At 31.0% G+C, this 23,063-nt stretch overlaps 1 long non-coding RNA gene across 1 annotated transcript in view; it reads left to right on the forward strand.

The window, feature by feature from the left end:
• Positions 1-915: 915 nt before the first annotated feature.
• The window catches only part of LOC148280906 (uncharacterized), a 259,003-nt gene continuing 236,855 nt past the window's right edge, over positions 916-23,063 (forward strand). Inside the window, exon 1 of the long non-coding RNA XR_015822471.1 lies at positions 916-1,062. This is a non-coding gene — a long non-coding RNA (uncharacterized LOC148280906). The remainder of the gene's footprint in view (positions 1,063-23,063) is intronic.

The raw sequence follows: 23,063 nt of genomic DNA on the forward strand, positions 1-23,063 counted from the left end.
TTGCATGACACATGGTAAATATATATTTCATTTGCCGGTCTCTACCATCAACTGTGTACAACACTCTTTCCTCATTCGTTCATTCTTGTCCAAATTTCGTAAATATTTTTTCAAATGCATATATATTTTACAGTTCTCTTAATTTGTTTAAAAATAAATTACGGCTTTTTCTATATGGTTGGGATACACTCCCACTTGCTTTTTAATAATGCACAAGCTTACACACACCCGAACGCTTTCTCTCATACAAATACACACCAACGCAACCTCTTACATATATATAGTTGAGTTGAGTTGATACCATAGATGAGAGTTGTTGTATCACACAGAACCCCAGAAAAAAATAGCAATTTATAGTATATATAACTTACATTATATTATGTACCTATGTGGGTACCTATACCTACTATGTGGGCACAAATAAATGATTTTTTTTATAGCTTACCTGTAAAAAATACCACCGTTTGCCACTGGTACATTATTTAACTAAAATGTAGAATCAACATTACAATAAATTATTTTATAAAGATATATCAAGTCTAAAATCTGTCTCCTAAGTTCCAATTTATCTAGACCAAAATGTTTTAGGCGCTGATCATAAGACCGAAGGGTACTGCCCAGGTTAAATTTACAATAAAACATTATTATCGACAGTCTAATGTCATGGTAAGCTGTGCATAAACGCTTATTTTGACGATTCGCCCCTGGCTAGAGCATTGCGATGGAGAATGTACGGGAATACGTTTGTATGAAGAAAAGTCGCAAAAAGTTTCCTCTCAAGTATCATTAGTTTTTTATTTCTGTTAATTATTAATAATATTAATTTGCAAATACGATTACCAGCCCTTCGATCGATATTCGAGGCATGGTCGCATCCCTACGTCCGGTTGTAGTACATCGCATCAGCTAGAATTTAGTGTGGTGCCGTCAGCGATAGAGGGCGCTCGCTCCTACACTACCTCCCCTGACCTGTTGTGAAAGCGCGCGCGTTCTTATTTTGAAGTAGACTGACGTTTATAATGTCAAAAGTGGCGCGCAAAAATGGAATAATCTAAAAAAACAGTAAGTAACTAAAATATTTTCATCTTTGAATATTTTTTTATAATATTACTGTTGTTAGGTAATTTTATAATAGTGGGTTATTTTTTTTTTCTAAAAATTTTTTTATACGTCTCCACTCGTTTGCGAGTGATTTTGGCTCTGAAAACAAGATAAAGAAAGTTAAAAAATATACACTTTAATGAAACAACAAAAAAATACTTACCCTGGAAAAAATATATAATGTGGGATTTATTATATAAATACAAGACTAGTAATATTTTAATCCACAAATTTAGAAAAAAACGATGACTGGTTTCATCGCTAACATTGAATTTTATAATTAAGATACCAGTCTCGAAGATGCCGCGAAAGCGATGAAACCGGTAGCTGGTTTTTCCGAGTTTGTGGATTACTGTATCAGTCTTTTATTTCAATAATAAATTACAATGAACTTCCATAAAGAATTTTCAATTACAAACTTGAATGTCTTTATAATGTGTAATGTTAAAATCATTACTAATATGTGACAATAAAATATTATTACCGTCTGAATTAAACGTAAACATCACATGGAATTAAGGGCTTAGAGTAATAAGTGACATTCAGTTAGTCTTTACGGCAAATTGAATTCAAATAACATTTAAAAAATCAAAATATTTTATTTTATTTATCCATACGTTAAACTTTTTGAATTTACCTACTCTGGAGGATCGCAGGAAAATAACTGACCTAACATTTTTATATGAAATCGTTAATTGTAAATTCGATTGTTGCGAGCTCCTGGATTTAATACAGATTAATATACCAACACGTAGAACTAGACGATATAGTCTATATTATTGTCACCCTTCTCAAACCAACTATCTTTGTTACTCACCTATATTGCGTATACACAGACTAGGAAACGAATCTCTCATATCGACACTTTTAACTCGAGTCTCTGTGAATTCAAATCGTCTCTTCATAAATATTTTATGATGTTCTATAGTAACGATTAACGAATTATTTGCAGAAGCTACTTATGCTAATGATCTAGTGTTTTTTCATTTTATTTCTTTTGTATGCTGACATACATACATATATGTACATATACATATGTGTTGTTATTTTTATTTTTCTTTTTATACCCATGTTTTAATATTGTTTTTAAGTTTATAATTTTTGTACACTTAACTAACTCATTAAATTATGATATTTTGTATTGTAAAAGGCACTTTTGTGGTATAATAAATTAGTAAAATAAAGAAAACTAGAATTAAGTCAGAAATAAATAAGTATCCAAATCATTTTGTCCGAGTAAAAAAAATGCGTTAAAAGGAAACGTATTGTCACATTTTCAAAAACATTTTATTTACGCATAAGATAAACTATTAAACATAAAAAATATAGGAAACCGTAAAATTAAAACAACTGCATTACGAGCGATTAAAAATTTGAATACAAAAAATAAAAATGATTTAATTTCATCATGATGATTTTCCGAATGTTTGAGTTTGCTATTTACCATATTGATGTGCCATATTATTATTATGTTTCTGACCCAAAATAATATTTGTGGTGATATACTTGTATGTCTGTGTCAAAAAAATAACCCGTTCTAACCCAACACATGACTTTAAGTCCCTTGGAGTTGGGACTTATGTCTAAAAAAATGTAAAATAAACTACTTATGAGTCAATAAAACGCCTGAAACATAACTATATATCCTCAGAATCCTGAAATCCTGTATTTTACTGTTTTTTTTTAAATACATATTTTTATCCCTTTTCTTTCCATGGTTCCTCTTTCTCTCTTATTCCAAACTCATTATCTGATTCCACATTTCTTATAATGATAACATAATGTACTTTTTTAAAGGTAATATGTGCAAGCCTTATTTACTTATTTTATTTTATTTATTTTATTTTATTTGGGAAATCAACAGTTCTACATACATATTTTTAGTAAACAAACAGATATAGTGTTTAAACTCAGAACTAATAACAGATTTCCACATAGTATACAAAGTTAGTAAAGAAAATATATTACATATCAAATAAATACATACAATTTATACATGTAAAAATGTTATTTTCGTGTACTCAATAATCAAAGAGTTTTTAATATTTATTTTAAGAACATTAAGTTACTGTAAATTGGGCGGGATAAGGACAAGAATGCTAGAAGAGAGGATAAGGAGGGGAGGGGAGATGTACATATTTATTATTATAATGTCTACTAAGTTACATAATACATTTTTAGTGTAAATTTTAAATCTGACAGAGTGATGTTTGTGTAATCTATATTTTTAAATTTTGTATTGTACATTGAAAAAGTCCTACGAAAAAAAGGTGTTTTAATTATTCGTACATGAAACAGGTGGTACCGTCTACAAATCCTGGCTGGCACATGTATTGTTATTAAACCAAGCAGCATTATCTCCTAACTTTTTGATAAATTAGGCTCTTTTTTCTTAATACAAAAAAAAGCTTAGAACAAAAAAATCCCAAAAAACTTTTCACAATTTTTTTATTTTTTTTAAATCTAAATGTGCTAAATATTTGTATATAACCATTTACTGACTTTTCTATGTCTACCGGTTTCGAGATGACCCGTCTCTTCGTCAGGACACCAATTAAACCAACATGCAAAACCCACTGTACACCTTCAATCATAACCCAAAAACTACCCAAAATTGCGGAACATACATGGGATGATTCGGATACCCCTTTATATGAGTCACCTGCTTTTTACCTTTAGACGTCACTTCTCCAGCCCCCCGTATTATATACTTCTGGATTACCTTCTTTCAGCACAAACATCCTGAGGCTATTATGTTTATATACCGTACGTCTAAAGACTGCGGACAAAACTAGGCGCTTTTTTGGGTTTTTGAAAGGTCCTAACTCCCACAAAAAATTTATCAAAAAATCAAAACAGCAGAGTCATGCCAATGGTAAATATCTTTACTCTGTAAAATCACCGCTTTAGTGCCATAAACCAGGCAGAAAATACAAAATTAAGTTTGTATGAAGAAAATTCAGACCGCTTTCTTCTTATATCGCCTTTTACCACAAGATCCTGTCATAAAAAATATTTGAAAAATAACTACCTTGGAGTGCCAGGGCCTCAATCATGAACGTTTTCTTCACCTGTACAAATCGAGACGGTTTATTTAACTTCTCTATTATCTGTATCTACATCGGTATGTTCTACCAACTTGTCATCTCGACATCATACGATCGAAACAAACCAACGAAAGACCGCAATTAGTCCGCGTTCCTTACGTCATTAACATTTAAAATAGTTTTCATTTTATTTTAAATAGGTCTCTGTGATAGAAAGTGCCCACTTCAAAGTGATTATAAACTCCAATAAATCCCAATCGAAGCAAAAAATGCTCGCTTGAACATGATTTTCATACGACTTTTGACAATTGCCAAGAGCTTATGCTTTAATAGAATTTTAAGTAAAAAAAATGCCAATCTCAGAACGATTAAAAATTAAAATTAATCGTAATGAAAGGAAAAATTGCTCTGTGGAACATATTTTTTGTCATTTTGAATGCGTAGATAAACGTATTGAGAGGTTCTAGATCCGTCGATACAAACCGATGTACTTACATGAAAACTTGATGGTAGGGGGATCGGCAGTGTATCTTCGTAATCGTATGGGAGAATTTTATCTTCAACTATGAAATCATACTGAAGCTATGTCGTTTTAGTGCGTAGATATGTGTACCGTGACGTACGCTTCCCCTTGTTTCATATCGATATACGTACCGAAAATTTGATAGGGGGGGGGTAGTGTATCTTCGTAATCATCAGAGACATTAAACTATACTATATTAAACTATATGTTAAACTATACCGTCAAGATGAAGGTATGACGTCTTCATCTTCCCATCGTAATCGGGGCCAAGGGGTGGTATTCGGAACGCAAAAGCACGTTTAGAAAACGCATTTTTAACGCGTATTTACGCACTAAATACACACTAACATAGCAATTCCGTTTAGAATACCAGCCCTGGTCAGGATACAATAATTATTTAGAAAACCTTACATTTTGCTTTGATGAGATTAAACTTTTCGAAGAATATTAATGTTTGATCCACGTAAAAGGAGAGTTATTTTAAGAGCTTATTTTTTACATGTAATATTTGAACTAGGGAACGACTGAAAAATATTTTCAGTTTTCGGGAGTTATATGGTAAATATTTTAGTTGAATATTTTCTTTGTCACATTTATTATTTCTTTATCAAAGACAGCTCAGTTGATGTATTCCTACAGCAAAGAGAATTATACAAAAAATTAATAATTATCTCATTTTTCGAAAGATAAAACTTAGCTACAGGGAAATGTATTGTCTCTCTGAGATAATAATGAATTATTAGTATAATTTTTGTTATATTCTTCAGTTAACAATATTATGTAACTTATGTTGATTTAAACATACATCATACATAAAAACAACATCTTTCCATTTTTTTGTATGTGCATTCTCGTCTAATAATAATACATTTCCTGCTAGGTCGGCGCAAAAAATATTTATGCTTCTAAATTTTTTTACAGATTCGATTGAAAATTTTAATATCTATGAACGCGCGCAGCGCAAAGATCTATATTAGACGTTTAGGAGGAGTTCAGTCCCATCACACGTACAGAAGAATTATATATATTAAAAATATATTATGAATCTGAAAACCCCGATGATTTGATTCCATGCATAGTAAGAACATACGGAATAGATAATGAGCCCAAATAGGCGATGTCTGCATGTTAGAGACGTACCAACGTAAAAATCGATGTTTTTTCCAGTTGATTCGATGCTAATCGTCATAGTATTTGAGTTCCCGTGCATTAAAATTGACTAGTGATTTACTGCTCCAATTCGTGATCTAATTTTTATATTTACGTACTAATATTGAATTATTTATTTATTCATTCAAAATTACACTCGTTCAAATAAAAATGAACTTATTAAAGCTTTTAGGCTGTGTCCGTGTCAAGCCATATTAATTAGAAAAGAAAAAAAAAGAAAGTAAAATTAATAAGATTCAATTATAATAACATGTGATGCAATAGAATAACAATCCAGAAAAGCAAGGTAAATGAAATAAATAGTAAAATTTCAAAGAACGCAATTTAAAAAAGATAATCAGATATAAATATTAAAATATAAATTATGCAAATTTAGATTCATACATAATCACATAAACAAAATATTAGGATCATTGCGATCAACAAAATAATAGTATAATAGTAAAATATAGTAGTATTGGAAAAAAAACAAAGTAAAAGAATCATTAAATTCAATAGAAAAATAATAAATATATTTTTTTTATTTCAAATACAAACAGATGTACTGTTCTTTCCTTGAACTGTCCTATGGTCAATAGTGTGATGGTCAAACATTAAAAAAAAATATATATCTAAGACACGAAGTATATACGAGTATTCTTACAAACTAAATAATTTACGTAATTAAAATTATGTGAATTAAAATTAAATAAATTACTTATTAATATTTTATTGTTCAGCCCTGTTTTATAGGTTGTTTAAGCGTGATCCGTTCGTTAAATGCTGTCAAATCTTTCGTTAATTTGCAACAATTTTGCAATCTGGCAACAAAAACATTGGTGAATTAAGGCATGTATCACTCAAATTTGGGTGTTTTGCCGAGAAAGGAAAAAAAAAACAAACAGATGTACAGGTTTAATTAATATAAATAAAAACTATAAAAAAATGTTTGCATAGTAGGGCCTGCCATCCAATGAGGAAGTTCAGTGGTTTTTTAATATTTTTTTATTTGTTAATAGACTGTTAAACTAAGTTAATTTTTTTTTTTTAAATTTTTATATATCGTATTATCGGCGCTACGATTTTTCAAAGTTTTGTATTTCTGAAATAACTCCGCGTGTAACGTCAGAGGTTCATTTCCGCTTATTCTCATTCAGATCTTCCCATTGGTCCAGAAGCGACAAGCAGACCGGAAATCTTCCATAGCTCTCAGATCATAGGTTGATTCACATGAACCAGTGACGTCATTTAAAGTAGTGCGTTTTTATCAAAGTATTTTTTATTATTTTTTCTGTACATTTTCAAGAAACTTTGTAGTACAATTTAATGCTCTAATTTTTACCCCGCGTAAGAAAACATTTTTTGTATCCAATTTCCCGTAGGGCTGAAGTTCCTCATTATATATATTCACTCAATTATACTGCAATAAAGCGACGATTTTAAGTTTAAACTACATAAATAGTTACGGAAGGTGTTGACCTCGCTCTTTCGTGACATTGGTCGTAGGGAGTCAGAAAAGTTGATGCATGCCACGGATTGGAGAACCTTACTGGATGTCAAAAATAAAATATAAAAAATAAGGAATAATTAAAAAAACATTATTTATAGGTGACAACCATGAAGTTTCGCATAAATAAATTGTCTATGTTTTTATGAATGTATGTATGTGTATGCGCATGGGTGTATGTACGTGTGTGTGTATGTACATGTGTATATATGTGTATATATATATATATATATAAATATATATATATATATATATATATATATATATAAATATATATATATATATATATATATATATATATATATATATATATATATATATATATATATATATATATATGTGTGTATATATGTGTATGTCTGTTTGTATATGAATCAAAATGTGTCTCCGAATAAATTTATATTTTGTTTGTCTGTGCTCTATATTAATTTGTTAACTATTATAATATATTAAAATGTAATTGCCTAGCTTGGAACGGGGTATGTACCCTTGTTAGCTGGGCAAAGTGAACATGGAATTGTATTTTGATAAAGAGTGTGAATAAATAAATAAATAAATAAAAAAAATTACTATTTTTTAAATAAATAAATATGGACAAACCAAGAAGATAGTGGAAAGGAAAAGAAGGAAAAAGATAAGGAGTGGTGAAGGATGATTAAAGAAAAGTAGGAGTGAAAAATTGCATTTGATTGAAAAGCAAGAAAAGAGGCACAGCGTCTATTCTCTGTTATTCAGAATCAAGCCTATTAGTTCTATCTATCTAATATAATAACATCATTGAAATGAAAATTGAGATATAGTTCCTAGAAACTCACTCTATGCTGTAGTAAAAAATATAAGTAATAAATAATATGCCAAATAAGAGTGAGTTCTAAATTAAATAATACAAAAATATATAATAAAAAAACATATAAATATATTTTAAAAATTTCGCTCAACCTCGCCTCTATCGATGTGCAGCAACCAATTGCAAACACTTTTCTTAAATACATTGGCACTTGTGGAGTTCTTTATGGCCGACGAAAGTTGATAAAAAATCGGAGACAGGAAGGTAAAATTTCTTTGAGCTAGCTTTGAATATTATAAATGCGAAAGTGTGCTTGTTTGTGGATCCTTCATGTATCAACGGAGCAACCGATCGACTTGATTTTTCGCACAGGAATAGCCAGAGAAACGGAAAGTAAAATATGCATAAGGTACATTTTTGGTCTTAGAAAATATGACCACATTCCTGATTATCGTAGGCAACTGAAATGGCTCAAAATTAGACAGCGGAGTTCACTCACTTCTGTTTAATGTACTTCATAGTCCTAACGCTCCTATATACCTGCGTGAAAAATTTCAACGCTTATCAGTTCATGGTTTACCTCTTCGTTCAAATTTTCAAGGCACTCTCTTAATACCCATCCACAATTCGTCTTTTTTCTCTAACTCATATAGTGTCCATGCGGCTCGACTGTGGAATCATCTCCCATCCACCATCAAAGATGTTACTACATTATCTCTGTTTAAATCCCGTCTGAAGAAACATCTCCTTTCTCTTCCTTATCTCTCCTCCTTTCCTTTTTCCTCTTTCCTCTTTTTTCCCTTTTCCCACTGAGTAATAGTTTTGATATAAGGTAATTTAAAAACAAATACATTTATTTCTATTTTTATATATTTTTAGCTTTTTAATCTTTTTTTTTTCTATTGAATATGTTCTGTAACTTGAATTATAAAAATAAAACTTTTATTTTATTGGTTGGTTGGAAGAAATTGCCATTTGGCAATAAGCCCGCCAATTTGCAAATAACATTATGTACAAAAAGTAAAGAAACATTTTTAAAAACAGCTACTTTTTTTTCATCCTGAAAATTAAAAAAAAATAAAATTAACAATGAGCAACATTATTTGAAGATGGGAACGGAAAAAAGAATCAAGAATCATTTTTTTAAATTTCTATGTTTTACTTGCTTTATCCATGGTTTGTTTGCTTTGCTTTTCGTTTAAGTTTTGTAGTATGATTTTGGATTTGTGAACATAACGATGCTACGTCACCATAGACTTACGAATCAGCGTGTTTCTTTTGTATCGATAGTTGGAAGATCAAGTTACTTTCAATATTGATAAAATATCTGTACTGATATGCTGAAAGTCACATTGAATAAATTGTTCAGGAGAGCGGTTTGAAGTTGTTAAACTGTTTCAAATGTATCTCTCGAAGTACTTACTGCCTTTTTGCTTATGACGACAGAATATTAGGCACACTTAAATATTATATTTGAAAACGTTCTGTGACACACATGAGCAAAGGTTTAAATAGACTGTACATATTTTCTATGTATCTTTGTCGAATTCTAAAGTAAATCAGGTAGAATAGGGCATTTCTCAATGTTTGTACTTTTTATGAAAACAGGGGAGGTGTCGAATGTTTGCGTTCGACAAACAGCCCTCTATTTACGCGTACGACAATACAATCGAAGTTACAAAATTCACAGTCACCTGATTACACCTTTACCAAACAAATTTTACACGAATCGATACGATCAGCATTGGTTTAAAAAATAATGAATTTCTCCATGGAGACCATTAAGTTATGACTGGGTATGGAGGTCTCGTTATAAACAAATTACAACAGAGATGGAGAACACTAAGGAAAGGAATTATGGAAGTCTAGACATTTACAGGGCTTACGCCCTGTCATTCGCTGTCACGGTGTGTAATATGTTAATCCCTAGGTCAGTAATGACGAACGATTTTGAGAAGTGGGTCAAATTTGTGTTCATTTTTTTTAATACTGTTGAAATTATAGATAGAAAAGCAGATTTAAATAGATTATTTTTTAATTCTGCCTTTATTTATGCGGGTGAGATTCAGCTAATTGAATTATTTCACCTACATACTAGGCAACGCCTGAAAATGTTATTTTTTCAATTTCTATACTTCTTCATGGACCAGGTGGATTTATCAACAATATTTTGAGTTTGTCCGAATTTTTGTAGACAAGGACTGGATTCAACTCCCCGAGAAGCTGTTTATATTAACATATTACAACAGAGATAAAGAACATTTAAGAGAAGGTAATATAAAAGTCTAGGCATCTACAGGGCTTATGACTTTAAATAAAGGTTTCAGCTTTTTAACTTCACAAACATCAACAGATAAAATAATTGAAGGAATATAGATGTTAAAATATTAGCAGAATGGTGAATGTTACACAGTGTGTAAAGTGGTCACTTAAACCAGCCATTGACAGGTCATAAGCCTTGTAGATGTCTAGACTTCTATATTACTTTCTCTTAAATGTTCTTCATTTCTGTTGTAATATGTTAGTATAAACAGCTCCCTAGGGAGTTGAATCCAGTCCTTGTCTACAAAAATTTGAACAAACTCAAAATAAATTGTTGAATATCGGTTTAGTTTTGAGGTGCGGAAAACGCGACAGCGAAACGTCGATTTTGTCTATTCTAACAAAAGGTTTGATGTGCAGTTGTCTTTTTTGCACAGTATCGGGGAGGCATCTGCAAGGCAGTGACAAGAAAACAATGTTTGAACACCTATTTTTCAAAATTCTCTGTCCTCACAATTTATGTAAACCGAATCACAAAATAATAAGGTTGATTGAATTTTTGGAGAACCTCATTATTTATATGTTCCGTTTTTACATTATTTTTAAAAATGTTTTTTAAAATTTTTTATACTATATATACATTTTATAAATGATTATATTTTTTACTGTGTTTTTAAATATGTTTTTTAGTGTGTATTTTACTACATTTAAAAAAAATGATTTTCTATGTATTCCACTATGTTTTTGACTATATTGTTACCATGTCTACTACCTTTATTTATTTATTTATTTACTAAGGAAATCATACAGTCTTTAAATAAATACAAGGTCCAAAAGAACAATAAAAAAAAGTAAGACCAATTACAGATTTCAAACTAATTTATTATAAATGTAGGAGGAGACGGGAAAAATAATTCTAAAAAAGTAAAAATATGAATGTTAAATTAAAAGTACATAAAAGGGAGAAGACATTGTAAAGCTCAAACTCTGCTTTCCTCCCTCTCTCTCTGCTTCCATGAACATTTATATTTCTTTGTAAAAATTCACAACCAACAATAATCAATTAGATTCAGGTAGCAGATGTACATTTGAATAAGTACAAATTAAGAGTTAAAATCAAAAGTTATAATTAAAATCAAAAGTAAAAGTTAAAATAAAAAGTTTTAATTGAAATTAAAGTTTAAATTAAAAGTTAAAATTAAAAGTTAAAATTAAGAATTATAATTAAAAACTTTAAATTGAAAGACAAAATTTAAAGTTAAAAGTCAAGCAGGAGATAAATTTAAAATTTCTTTGACAGATCTGATAAAAATATGGTATTTACAATGTAATATGTCAATGTCACTAAAACTGTCATTATAGGTAATCTGTATTCTTCGAATAGTGCTATTTTTCAAATAATTAGTCATTGAGTTAGGAATGTCGAAGAGTACAGATTGACGAGTTCTACGGACGGGGACTCGATATGAAATGCCTCTAACAATTTCTAGGCTATCAATTACGTTATTAGCAATTTTGTAGAGAAAGCTCATATCCAACATGGTACGCCGAGTTTTCCATATTTCTATATGTATTGATTACTGTTTTTTATATATTTTTTACTGTTTTAGAACGTGGTTAATAACCCTAGTAAGACAGTCAAAGCAACTTTTAAAATTTAAATAAATGGGTAATTTTGTGTATTGTACGTACTCGTATAATGTTATATTAAAAAAATAAAAAATCTAATTCGGTCTAAATACAATAATTGATATCAAATTTTCGATTGTGTTCACTTAATCTATATACGAGTATGTACTTAATTCTAGCAATAGCAAAGCATTGCAGGGTTCAGCTCGTAATAAATAAATAAAAGAATGACGAAAATCTTATACCGTTGTTTTTCTTTTGATACTCATTTTTTTCTAAAATGGACACAACTTATGTTAACATTTAATATTTTATTGCTTTTATATCTTTCAATCTAACACGGACATTACGCGTGCACGTAGCGCTATCCCGATTACGGCCAAAACGAACAGAATGTCTTTTGTAAAGGAGCCAGAACATATCAAAAACATGGTGAAAATATCATCAGAAATCCATTAGCCCAAATCAAATAATTTGTCAACCTTCGCGTGCTCGCCTCGTATGAGGGCGGTCAGACGTAAGATATACGATTTTCATTGATTTTCGACTTAAATTTTCGTTCCTTGAATTAAGTTAAAAACTTCTGGCTAATGTCTTATCGGAGACGAGTTTGACTATCTTTTTTAAAAAAATATATTTTTCATTTTTTATTAATAAATTTCATAAAAAGTACATGTTTTTGTACAATTCTAAACATATCTACTTTTACACATCTAGTAAATGTTATCACTGTAACTCTCCACAAAAAGAGACTAACTCTTGTGCTTGGAGAGTGACTTACACTGTTTTAGTTGTTTATTTATAAGAGTTTATAAAATTTTAAACACGAGTACATGAAAAAGAAAAATAAAACATTGGATTCATAAAGAAAAAACATAAAACAATAGTACATTCATACTAATTAAAATTTAATGTTGTTTTTACACGTGTTCCGAAAATTCCTGTTGATTAACTTTAAATTTATTTATTGATATATTATTTTTAATAGTTTTTAGTTCATTGGGTAGATTATTTTAATTTTTAACACATTTGAAGACTCCAAATCATTAGCATAAGTAGCTTTTGCAAATAATTCGGTTATTTGAATTTTTGATTTGGGATAAGCTTTTAAATTTAAATGTGCAATATCTCAGTAGTAAAATGTAGTTACAAACTTGTACCAAAAACCCAACGATATATAAAAAAACATGAATAAATATAAAATAAAAAAATGGCTAGACTTCTTTATTTCCTTGTTAAAGAGGTATATCATCGGTAATAAAAAATCTGTGAACATTTTAATAAATTATTTTCAAGGTGATATACAAAATAAATACGCTTATTACTAGAGTTTCGTACTTGAAAATTGTTTTTTAACACTTGAAACTTGTAAGTTTTTATGGGGTTCTTATAGGACCGTGTTCTACGGTGAATGGCTTCTGTCACGAAGGCAACTTCGCTCAACAAAAAACTTCAAAATTGTCATAAAATAAAATTTTCTAGGATAATGAAATATTGAACATTCCCTTATGAAGAAAAAACATTTTTCTTGTTTATACATTTATATATTGAAATTTTCAAGTACAAAGAATAAGTACTTTGGCGGACTTATTGCTAAAAGCAATATCTTCCAGCCAACAAAAAAACAGACTAATCAATGGAAGAGTCGGTCAAAAATTTGAAGGTACTAAAAAAATATCAAAGACGCAATTTTTTAAAACTTTATTATACACGGCTTACCGCCTTTAAAAATTCGAGAATTACTGAATTTTTCCAAGCATAAGACGCATTTTCATTCGAAAATTCAACCAAAAATTGGGGTGCGTCTTATGGTCCAGAAAACAGCAGCTTTCAAAAAGAACTGGGAGTTCGGTTAGGAGTAGCAGACGCCACATTCAACAGTACGAAAGCTATCTGGAGATCGGATATTTACTCAGTGAAAACCAAATGCCTATATAACGCCTGGATAACACCTCTTCTCCTCTACGGATGCAAATTGTGGCACCTCACTTGGGCCCAAAACAGCAAAATTCTGAGTTTTGAAAATAGGTGTCTCAGAAGAATATTGGGTGTGCGGTGGTTTGACTTTGTGAGGAATGAAGTAATAAGAGAACGGACGCAGTAAACTTCGGTGACGACTGTCATCAAGCGTAGGTGGTACGGTTGGCTTGGCCATGTACTGCGGATGCCTCCTGAGAGCCTTAACCACGCTCGCCTACTTTACAAGGCATCAGGTGCTCGACGTCCTGGACGTCCACCGCTGACTGTTCGTCGGCAGTTCATGTCAGAACTACGGCACGCAAAACCTGACTTGGAAGGATGCACAGGATCTGGCAGCCGACAAAGATGCATGGAGGATCTTTGTGGACGCCATATGCTCCAACTAGGGAGCGGGCATGGAATAATGATTGATTGAATTAAAGTTATTATTACAAATAAATTAAGTGATTCTTTTCAATTAAGTACCCTAATAGAAATATAAAATAATACGTTCAATACTTAATGACACAACATCCATCAGAGTTTTTCTAGGGGTATCTGTTTTCTGCAAATGCACACCTTAGGCTGTGTTGTCAGCCAGACTTTAAAAATCATTAAAACTTGTCAAATACATAATTAAATTACTTTTTGTATTAAAAAAAAGGAACGTACATTTTATTTATAATTTCTCAAAGTATAAAACATTCCAACTGCTGTGTAGATTCGATTGTTCCCTCTTTTCACAAAGGTGCTATTATCTCAATTTCACTCTACGACTGGCTGTTCTCTGTATGACTACGATCAATTGATTGTTTAACTTTACAATACCACGCAACTGAATAAATAGTCCAGACAACTTTTGTTACGCGTGTTGCGAAGTGACTTTCAAGCCTCGAAAAAAAAAATAACCCTATTTATTAAAAAGGTTAAAAACGGTACTTTGGGTGTAGATTTGGAGATCGGGATAAGGTTTGGGTTTAATATCTGCTATTTATTTAACTTTTTGTACATAATGTTATTTGTACTATTGGCGGGCTTATTGCCAATGGCAATTTCTTCCAACCAACCATGTGTTGAGAGATTTCACCTAGATATCAGCCATATTGAATCGCATAAATAAAATCATTTTTTTAAGCTACCATTGAGACGTAAAAAAATACAAGCCAGCAATGAAAAACAGGAAAAACCGAATAAAAATATATTTCGTAAATTTATTTTATTTATTTAATCCAATATAAAATACAAATACATAGTTAGCAAAAATGTTTAAACAATAGGTAGGTACATTCAATATATATTCATATATATTTTATGGATATAGCCACTCCACTGGCCCACAGGCACGTTCCGGAGTGTCAGTGTATTATTTATTTATACATAATTGTACATAATTTCACATCAATTGTGTAAAAATTCAAAAGAAATAAAAAAATTAAAACATACCTACATCATATTATTTATTGACTCGGCGTTAACATTGTGGAATAACATATTGAATTGTATAAATAAAACACTTTGTTTTAAGTCCACTGAGTTGATATATTTAACACAGTGTTAAATATATAAATTCAGTGGACTTAAAACAAAGTGTTTTATTTATACAATACCTACATCAATAAAACGAAAAAGGATTTTCAAGAAACTAAAATTACATCAACAAATTACAACAGGGATGGAGAATACCTTAAATAAGGGAATATGGAAGTCTAGGCATTTACAAGGCTTATGACCTGTCATTGGCTGGTTTAAGTGGCCACTTTATACACTGTGTAACATTCACCATTTTGTCGATGTTTAAACATCCATATTTCTTCAATTCTTCCATTTGGTTGGTGAAGTTAAAGAGCTGAAACCTTTTTTGTTGTGAAGAGAACTTTTTCTTAGACCAGTTGCTTTCCTTATATATGAAACATATTCCTCAGCTTCCTGTCTAGTCTTTTTAGCAATCCTAATAATATCGTAATTAATCCTAATAGTAAATAAATCATGATATTATGGACGTATTATTCCTTAAAAATTAAACTTAAACGCGTTTTACTCTAAAACCTTGCGTGCAAGAGAAATTTAGAGAACAGATTTGAAATTAACAGGAAAAATTCAGTAAGAAGTTTTTTATTTTAATTTTATTTAGTTCTTGTAATATTTATACTCGCTATATCGTATACTCGTACAATGCTATTCTGAATCGACTCCATGTACTCGGCGATAACTATTCCGACGTTGTTGATATTTTTCACTTAAAGTATAGCTTATATAAATCAACTCTATTTAATCATTTCAAAGATGATAAACGATAATATACATATTTTAGATTATAGTGCTTTCTATGTTTACTTTTGTATGGGTACTATTGTGTATCATATTTACGTGTATAATTATTTTTTAAATTATTTTGATAGTCATTATTATAACTATTTTAAAAAAAAATTGATACAAAAGAATTTTATTTTATTTAATATACTTATATTTTGTACCTTTTAAAGAAAAATGGAGAAAAACTGAGATGGACCTTATATGCATTTTCAAAATACTTAATGCTTTAAGTGATGTCCCATCTCTGTTGGAATCAATTTCTTTTCATGTTCCCAACCGTGTCACCAGAAGTCCAAATCTGCTATTTATAAAATCTTCTAAGAGCAACTTTGGTTTTTATGCCCCAATGTCCAGAATGTGTAGATTAGTCAATTCATCACACGACTTGGAATACTTTTGGATAGATCTTCCGGCTTTTCGTAGATCTCTTCGCGACTAAACATCGTGGGATGAAGTTGGATTGGCATGGTTTAGCTCAAAGTTTTGGGTCTTTCGTTTTTTTAAATATATTGTATCCAATTATTGTTTTGCCCTTATCTGTCTTTGCTAAATAGTTTTATGTTCTTTTTGTTCAGTTTCTTGCATTTATGTTTCTTCATGTAACTGTTGTAATTGGCTTAGGCCGTATATATAATAAATAAATAAATAAAAATATTTATAAATTATTTTCCTTTTAAAATTTTTATCTGCACACATTGTTTAATATTTTTTTTATATCTAAATATGTTTTTTATACAAAACTGCTGTGTTTTATATATATAGTATTTATGTAAAATAACACTTTTGCATTTAATTTAAAGTTTTTCACATTATATTGAAATGTTTATATTATTTTTAATATGTATCTTTTTAAGGTAAAAGGCATTGCGTGCCGTGTATATTAATAAATAAATAAATTAAAAAAGTTTAATTAAGTCGATTAGTGTAATCAACAATTTTATGATATTTTCACCTTGTTACCAAATATATATCGGTTCTAGCAGCGTAAACGAGTTTATCGATTTTATTGCTTCAAAAATTACGTCAAAATTGAGGGCGGTAATAAATTTCATAAAGAACCTCGGGATAACAACATTTAGCTTGGTAAAAAGTTGATCTGCGCAGAGACTTAGGGGAGAAGAGGGTAAAATGGGCCGAAATCGCGGTAATTGAGTTATTCATCTACTCGTGGTTCATCTTGCCCCAAACTCCAGTAACCCCTACCTCCCGCGGGAATCTCTTTTCTAATATTTACAAAATGGCGACCGTAATAGGCGGATAAATAAGCGGCACGCATGACGCGAAGTACTGTAATTTGTCGTTTTTACTATTAAATTGTGAGTTATAATGTTGGCTGAAAGGTTTTGAAGATAAATCAAATGGATTCGTATTATTTTGACACTGGATCGAATTGATTGTGACAAACTGTCACCCTTTTGAACCGATCTAATTTTATTATTTATGAATATTTCTAGCATAAAAATGCCTAAAAGGCTTTTACAATAACCAATTAATTTTGAAAGATAATTTGAATGTGAAAAACAATCAATTTGAAAATACACGCAATGATAAAATATTGTCTAATAAAAGAATATTTTCTTTTACTTCTTTGTCTTCTATCTGACGATCTATTCTACTTAGACTACTCAGTCTCCCGTGATGAGGCCCAACTGTCTTTCCATTGCTTAGGGGGTCTTCCAGGTGGGTGCCGTCCGGAAGGCTATTCTTTGGCTGATATGGACACCAGTCTATCGCTGATCATTCTATTTATGTGGTCTGTCCAAAATCTTTTATGAGATCTGCTCCAGTGCACTATATCTTCAATTCTGCACGTTTTCCGTATAAAATCATTTCTGACCCGGTCGCGCAGGGTGCTTCCGGTAATTGATCTGAGGACTCTCATCTCTGATGTTCTTAGCAGGTTCTTCGTTCTCGTGTATATACGGAATATGTCAAGATGGGTCTTACACTTGTCTTATATATTTTAATATTTTAACTTTATGTAGTAGAATGATGATGATATTGTTCCAAAAATAAATAAATGCAGCAAAAATGTGGCGGATAAATGATACGTTTGTTTAAATGATGAAATGATTTAAAGCAACGCTGAATCCTTTTTACCGTTCTTTATAACACTCACATTCTGGCGTTTATTTTGCTACAAGATAGTCATAATTGGATGAGAGATTCCCACTCTGGGGTACCGCAGGGTTCTCGGCTCGGGCCAGGGGGGGAAGATAAACACTCCTGGGATCAGTACAATACCACCCCGTATGGAAACTCCCCAAACAGGGGTAACCGCAGGTGAGAGTAATGAAGGAGTTAAGTCTGCGAAAAAGATTTTAGCGGATTAACTAGAAATAGTAAAATCTAATTTTAACATCTGCTAAACAGAAATATTCAAATTGACAACGAAAAACAGGATTCAGAAACATTTTGTATTGGTTCTCGGCCTAACACATTTTATAAAGATATCGTCACCATTTACTTAAGCAGCACAATGGTGCATAGGAAATATCATTGTTTTTTTTAAGGGAGTTGTTATAATATGTTATAATTGTCAAATTTAGAAAGTACCAAGTAAAAATCGTTTCATTATATCTAGATTAAATTTAAGTATTTATCAACTTGTATGAACCACTTTAAGTTTTGATTAATACGTCGACCGGTTTCGAAGTTATTTCCTCATCTTCAAAATTTGAACTTATTTAGAATTATTCGAGTTGCTATTTTTATTATAAAATATTGTAAGAATGCAACAGAAGAATGAAAAAAACGAGCCGGATTGATTTATTTACGGACTTTCTAATTAAGTCCATTTCACAATCGCAAATACATTTTTTTAAATATGTACAAGTACAATTGAAATTACAACTTAAAAAAATCATGGCTAGGACAAACAATTAAATTTTAATCACTAGCTCAAGAAAATATATGGTCTATCTTAGTACACCAAAAAGTCCAGATCTAGTCTTGAGTTAACAATGCAACACAATCGGGACATTGGTGCATGCAAGACATAGTTTATTCTGTGCTGATCAAGGAACAGCACATTATTTTTTCGCAACTGGCGGATCGGAACATTGGATGCCACTCGTTCGAGTAACGATGGTACAGTACCCGGTATTTAATAAAGCACACCGGGCTTAAGAAAGAGACTGCTGACTTTGTAGAGCGTCGCCTCTGCCGCACGAGTCCAGTATCTGTTACGTAGATGAATGACAAAGACGACGCTCTACAAAGCTGAGGTTAGCCTATTAGGCCGTCAGTTTCTTTCTTAAGCCCGATGTACTATATTTAATGCCGGGTGCTGTGCATCAATTAGGCCATTTAGTAAATTAAACATAAATATGAGTTATTTGAGGAATTTGAGATCTTAGTTATAAGACAATTATATGTTTTTAGAATGATAATGTTTGTGAAAGCAAATTATTTTACCAAATCCCAAAAGGAACACTCCCACACTATCAGATGTCAAACTAGAGGATGGGTCATGGGGTCTTCCACAAACTTTGAATTCGGGCAAAGAAATTTCAAGTTTCTGGGCCCCAAAATATTTAATATGTTGCCCAAATATTGCAAAACCATGACCCGGATTCAATTTAATAAATTTGTAAAAAATTGGTTACTGGATTTAGGTCGAGAAAAATCGGAAAATTTACTTTAAAACATTCTTAAATAATAAGTGCTATAAATTAATATTGTGTAACTGTATGGTAAATTAACTAGTAGGGAGTAATGTTATTGTTTATTATGCATAAAAATGTCTGCCTTAAAACAGGTTGTATCTAGTTAGGCAGACTAGACATGATCCAGAGAAATCTATTACCTAAGTGTGTATGTAGTAGATAAAGTAATTGTTATTTTTGTTAATAAATCATGATTATTATTATAATGTTATTTCTATATTTTTATAGACTTGAAGTTTTTAAGATTGACTCTATTTTTCCGTAAATGTTTTCAACGAACTGTTAATAACTGTTTTGAAATTATTATTTATTTTTTTCAATAAAAACCTCTATTAGAGTAAAAAAAAACAAACATGTAGTAAAAAAATGGAACACTTAAAGTTGAACTTGCCAAAAAAGAGTCTGGCTCTTGTGTTTGGCAAGTTTACAAAATATTATAAAAAAGAGACAAAAAATGCAAAACAAAATAATAAAATAAATAAAAAATTAAACAATTGTAAAAATTTAGAAAACTTAACACTTATAAAAAAAAAAAAAAACACAAAATTTATTAATTGATATACACAGGCATATATTATACATATATCTTTATTTTTAAAATACAGTTAATGTTAATTATGTCAGGAAGCTTTTCTTGAATTAATCCTCAAATTTTCGTAATTTGACGTAGATTTTGTGGTAAATTATTGAAAAGCTTCCGTCCTATATAAGTATAATGATGTTTGGCCGTGGTAGTTTTAATTCTCTGTAGATCGAGGCATCCTATTCTTAACCTTCCCGTAATACCGTCCGATGGGAGGCTCTCCTTATGCACCTGGAGCATACAACAATTTCCATAGATATCCCCCACTCTCAAAACATTAAATTCTTTGAACAGTTCGGTAGTTAAGAACAAGGGTGGTTCATATAATGTAATTTTAATATTTTTTTCTGTAGTACATTTAAGGGTCTAAGATGAGCGTTAAAAGCCCCTCCCCATCCAACTATTGCATATTGAATGATTGACTGTACTAGAGCATAATAAACTGTCTTCAATTGATCCGTCGATAAGATCCCTCTAAGCCTTAAAAATATGTGGAGTACTTTTCTTAGTCTTTTGCACATTGAATCTTTTTGTTCTTTCCATTTAATATTTTGGTCGATTATTATTTCCAGGTATTTTATCTTAGATTTTCGGTCAGGGTAACACATTGAGAAGAACAGTTTGTATGGTCTCCGCAGTTTTTGTCGTGAGATTTTAGGTCTAGATGATTAGGTCTATTTCTATGAAATGATTGAATGAAAATCAAGTGGAGTAGAGTGGGTTTTGAACCCGGACCCCTGATCCGCAATACTAGCCAAGGGATCACAAGCCAATTGACATTTTGCAAACAGAACTGCAGGCATAAATTTTTGAGACTTTTATAGATTTTTTGCGCTCTCTGATTCAGCTCGCTTTTCCCAGCAGTCAGGACCATCTGAGAAGCTGCATTAAAGGATTGTGCTTGTAATATTACACGTGAATGATGTAATCGTGACCATAAATCTTCCTGGAATCGGTTCGCGCAAGGAATCGTAAGTCGTCCTTATTTTATGGTGCGTGGCTTCTTTATGTTTCAATCTTATGGAAAATTTGCCAAACGATGGCGTAGAACAAAGTGGTTAAATTTGACAGTTTTATTACGCCATCAATTTTATTGGGTTGTGGGTATTTAACCATGTGACCTTGTGGTACAAAAAGTATTAGGATAACATCTGCTTTATCTTAGTAACGAAATGTTATTTAAAGCAGTTGAGTATTGTATTCAAACAAAACTATTAAATATATATATATGTACATAGAATTAAAAATAGTCCAGAAGGAGCGTAGAATCATATTTAAATACATCGGAATGTGTCCAATAATCCCCCTACTATGCTCTATTTTCGCCGCGCGCATCCACGTAATGTTGCTTGATGGGAAAAAAAATATCATTAAGGTAAAAAAAAGCAATCTGTTAATTTCTCTAAAATTTTATTGTGCACGCGAAAATATTGATTGATGTTCAAATATAGGCAGAATGGTGAATGTTACACAGTGTGTAAAGTGGCCACTTAAACCAGCCATTGACAGGCCATAAGCCCTGTAGATGCCTAGACTTCTATATTATCTTTTCTTAAATGTTCTTCATCTCTGTTGTAATATGTTAATATAAACAGCTCCCCAGGGAGTTGAATCCAGTCCTTGTCTACAAAAATTTGGACAAACTCAAAATATTGATGTAGATGTGTGTTATGCCAAAGGCAAACAATAATTATCAATCTCGCAGGGTCTCAGTAAAACATCTTCTTTTATATTTTTCATAATATTCTGTATTCAGTGTAAGAAATTGTGTTTACCACTGTTGAAATAGACTGTTTAAGTCTGTCAATTAATCAATAAAAATAAAAAGCTTGCAAAAAATTAACTTTTCATTGACAAGTAGGTACCGAGGTAATTGTTTATTATTGAATTTCAAACCTGAAATTATTGATATTTCCGAACGTTGGCTTGCCTACTTTAAGCTGGTTCAGCAAACGTATTTTCGTAAACAAGGACACACATGATTTATTTTGGCCTTTTTTGAACTATTTGTATTTGGGTAAAAAGGGTAATTTTTTCGTTTTATCACCTCATGTGATTGGCTAAAAAGCCTCGTCATTCTCAATTTAAAATCATGCAAAAATCACTACTCTAGTGCCATAATCCACGGAGAAAATACGGGAATACGTGTTAAAGAAGAAAAGTCAGACTACGTTTTACCTTGAGCCTTTTAAAATTATGACACTTAAATCATGCCCTACGCGAATTAGCCATTCTTTGACCGCCCACCGGGTTTTGACGTGACCTTGACATTTAACTTGAAACTGAATGAAAAAAGAACTATGATAGACCAGATCTTGTCTTCAGGTAGTTTTTTTTTTTTTTTGCTCTAAGTTAGAATTTAATTTAGTTTTGTTTTATTTAATTTGTAGCTGTATTAATTATAAGAAATTGTGTTTACCGTAGTTAGAATGACCTGTTCAAGTCCGTCAATAAAGAAGTAAATAAATAAATTATAATTAAAGAATAATGACTGTGTCGTAAAAGTGTGCAAAAACTGTCCAGATAAAAGAGAAA

Source organism: Micrasema longulum, unplaced genomic scaffold (assembly GCF_059751315.1).
Source record: "Micrasema longulum isolate JH-2025_06_02 unplaced genomic scaffold, ASM5975131v1 h1tg000512l, whole genome shotgun sequence".
Taxonomy (NCBI): Eukaryota; Metazoa; Arthropoda; class Insecta; order Trichoptera; family Brachycentridae; genus Micrasema; species Micrasema longulum.